Source organism: Rhinopithecus bieti, unplaced genomic scaffold, assembly GCF_001698545.2.
Source record: "Rhinopithecus bieti isolate Rb0 unplaced genomic scaffold, ASM169854v2 scaffold_62740, whole genome shotgun sequence".
Lineage (NCBI taxonomy): Eukaryota > Metazoa > Chordata > Mammalia > Primates > Cercopithecidae > Rhinopithecus > Rhinopithecus bieti.
The window spans coordinates 1-3,750 of NW_016823588.1; the positions used below are offsets into that span (position 1 = coordinate 1).

At 45.9% G+C, this 3,750-nt stretch overlaps 1 pseudogene across 1 annotated transcript; it reads right to left on the reverse strand.

Moving 5' to 3' along the window:
• Window positions 1-2,764: 2,764 nt before the first annotated feature.
• On the reverse strand, window positions 2,765-3,731 carry LOC108521695 (sphingosine-1-phosphate phosphatase 1 pseudogene; annotated as a pseudogene). Its single transcript, XR_001883243.1, has one exon. The product of XR_001883243.1 is annotated as a sphingosine-1-phosphate phosphatase 1 pseudogene (transcript).
• Between the last annotated feature and the right edge of the window lie 19 nt (window positions 3,732-3,750).

Sequence of the window (3,750 nt, forward strand, 5' to 3'; positions counted from 1 at the left end):
CCTCCCGCCTTAGCCTCCCAAAGTGCTAGGATTACAGGGGTGAACCACTACACCTGGCCATGTACTGCCATTTTAAGTGTAAGTGAGGAATAATGAAACAGAAAGGGTTAATTGAAAACGTTCTGGGTGGTGAATCTTGAGCAAATTTCAATGAGGGGAGAAACATTAAGTAGTAGGGAGGAGTGAAGCAGTAAAGCCAAGACAAAGGAATGGTATATGTAAGATAACTCAGTTTCGAAAGATGTTTCAGCATCCTAGGCATATATAAGTAACCATACCTGTACCAAATAAGCAGCTGAGGCACAGCAGATAGGCAAGACTGCCAACCAAAACTTCTTAGAAAACACCAGGCTTTCATTGTTTAATTCTTCCCCAGTTTCTAGGGGAAAGGCTTTCTATGTAAGCCTCCAATGCAGTACAATACTAATTGACAGAGCAGAGGACCCAAACAACTGAAGCAAAGGAAGGTACTTTTGTTTTCAATAGATAACAAGGATCTTAAAAAAAAGGAAAAGGGGCCGAGCAAGGTGGCACTTTGGAACTTGAGCCCAGGAGTTCGAGACCAGCCTAGGCAATATAGTGAGACACCAGAGTCTTAGGGGAAAAAAAGGAAAAGGTTAAAAGCCATCTTGTTTTTTGTACTGGATTATTACAAACATTTATAAACACAGAAGTTTCATATAAGGGAGGCTTAGGCCAGGTGCGGTGGCTCACGCCTGTAATCCCAGCACTTTGGGAGGCCAAGGCGGGTGGATCACCTGATGTCAGGAGTACAAGACCAGCCTGGACAAGACGGTGAAACCCTGTCTCTACTAAAATCCTAAAAAAATTAGCCAGCATTGTGGTGGGCGCCCGTAATCCCAGCTACTCCGGAGGCTGAGGCAGAGAATTGCTTGAACCCGGGAGGCGGAAGTTGCAGTGAGCCAAGACTACACCACTGCACTCCAGCCTGGGCGATAGAGCAAGACTTCGTCAGGAAGCTTTCTTTCAGAACAGCTAACCAAAAAATTATGCAAATTTAGAGTGAAAAAATGTAAAACAAGAAATTTAAAGCATTACAAGATTAATTTTAATGTAACTGGTCAGTTTGCACATCTGTAAAATGAGAGTTTGAAACTAGGTGATTTCTAACATCCAGTCTGCTTCAAAGTCTAAAATTCTATGATACTCAAATTCCTTAAACTTTGAATTAAATAAACTAGGTTGTTTAAAACTAAAATCTAAGCTTATTCTGATAATTCAAATAACTCTGAAATGTTAGGATATCAATATCCCATAAACGATTCAGCAGTATTGTTTTCAGACTTCCCGTTAGTATGTGTCCAGAACAAATAAAGAGCAAAATAGCTATTTTCTCTTACTTTGACTGCTAATACTAATAGCATACAAAATAGCTACTCACTGAGAAGGCATCATAAAAGGCTCTATTGTTACAGAATCCTAAAAGTCTCATGAAAATAAGAGAAACATCATCAGCTAACATCATCTAGGCCAAACACAGCTCACTGAAAATTTTAAATTCGTCAATGCTTAGATTAAATGAAAATTCGAGATATTTATCTATCACGCAAAACAGGTTAGCACTGCTTCACAATCTGAACGTCACCGTATAGCTCCTTTGGTTAAACAGAAAAAAACTTCCCATGGTACTCTTTCCCATGGTACTCTTTCCTCCTAATTCTGCCATTCTTACTATGCACAATGCGTATTTTCCATGTACTGTAAGAGAGATACACTACACAGAATTATCCATGGGGACAAAATTTTATCTACACTGAAATTTAATGTGGGATAAGTAAGCTTACCATAATGCAGTTTTACACAGAATGCGTATTTCTCAATGTAAAATGATTTTGTGAAGTAAAGGGGAAAATAGAGGAAGTTTGTTTCCTTAGAGTCTCCATAATTACGCACTTTATTCTTAAAATAAGGGACTGGTCTGCAGGATTAACAAATCTTACAATTCAAAGACAGATAAACATTGGAAGGACAAAAGAAGTAAGCAAAATAAAACGATTACCATTAAAACTCTTCCCTTGGCAGTTTTCAGAGGATTAAAAAAAAAAAAACTCTTCCTGATTGTCAGGCTGAACCTGCTGTCACATTTACCATTTTTATAAACCAACTAGTCTGATCAAGAGCCCTATCTTTAAGAATAACTTCTAAACCATGCACTTTTAGAGTTAATGAGGTAGTAAAACTATAGTATTACAGTTGTAGCTCAACAACTGTTAGATACTACAGATCAGTGATCCAGAAGATAATTAAACTTTATCAGCAAAGTAGCAACCACACCCCTTAAAAACAGAACCCACACTGTGCTCCATTAACTTCCATAAAGGGAATTTCGCTGAAAATCGATTACTTCATTGCTTGAAACTAGCACGTTTGTTTTGGAATTACAGTAAGGTTTTGTAAACACTGTCTCACGGTAAAGCTAATGACTTTACCTCTTTCTGAAACAATCAGTTTCAGGGAAGGCACCATATATTACGGTGAAACTGGGTCTTAGTTTACATAGCGATTAATTATTTAAAAAATTCACTTCCACTGTGCATTGCAAGAATTAAAGCCGTTTTAAAAACTCAACCAAAGCCCAATGACAATATATTACTCTAGAAAAAGTGTGTCCTTTGGGTTCTAAGAAAGGCATTAAATGGGAATTTAATATTAAAATATAATTCAATGGCTAAGTCTCTAGTTTCCCCCAATCACTTAATTTTTCAAAACCCAGAAAGGGCCTGTTTGAGGGTATTGTGAAAACCTGTGGCAAGAGAGGCTTTGGAGGGGAACGGCCGAATTAAAATAAACGCAGAGAGCAAAGAGAACTCCGAGTTCTTTGAACTCCCCCAGGCTGAACAGGACGAGAGGGAACCTTACCTGCCAGCGGCCATAGGTGAGGAGGACCATAGAAATGGGGATGGCGGTGCCGGACATGGCATGGGTGGAGGGCATGCTGTACTCGGAGTTGTAGAAGACCTCCAACTTGACCACGGGCGGCGAGGCGGGCCGCGGCCAGCGGATGATGTCCTTGGTGCACTGGCCCAGGTACATGACCAGCACCCAGATGACCACGAGCCTCCGGCCCACCAGAGGGTCCAGGTTCCAGATCCAAAAGGGGAAGAACAGGATGTAGAAGAGTTCGTTGCCCAGCTCCGTGCCGAAGCAGAACAGGCAGTAGAGCGGCCAGTTGCTCACGCGGGCCAACTGGCCCTCCTCGCCCGTCAGCGAGTTGCGGCGCAGGGCGCCCGCGCGCCGCGGCGAAGCCGGGCCCAGCTCGGCCGCCAACCCGTTCCGCACGCCGTTGGGGGCGCCGCCGCCGTCCGGCTTGGCGGGGCACTGATTGCGGTCGCTCCCGGGCGGCTGGGGTCCTCCGGGCGCCCCCGGCGGCCGCCCTCGCAGTCGAGGGTCTCCGGCGAGGGGCGCCTCCGCCTTCTCATCCTCCCTTAGATCTGCCGAGCGGCGCGGCGGCGCTTCCACCCCGCACAGCCGCTGGAAACGGGCCACTTTCTGCGGGTCCTGCAGACGGCCAACCAGCTGGGCCAGGCGCTGCCTCAGAGACATGATAACGGAACCCCCGAGAAGGCTGGCCGGCCCCCGGCGCAGCCCCGAACTGTCCCCGCGCTCTCGGCCAGCAGCAGCTGAACCCTCACCGCGCTCTATCCGCCGGAGTGCGCCGGGTGACGGCGCCACAGGCCGCTGCAGCCGCCGCGCGCCCTCGCGCGCCCCGCGCGCCCCTCCCTCTCCGCG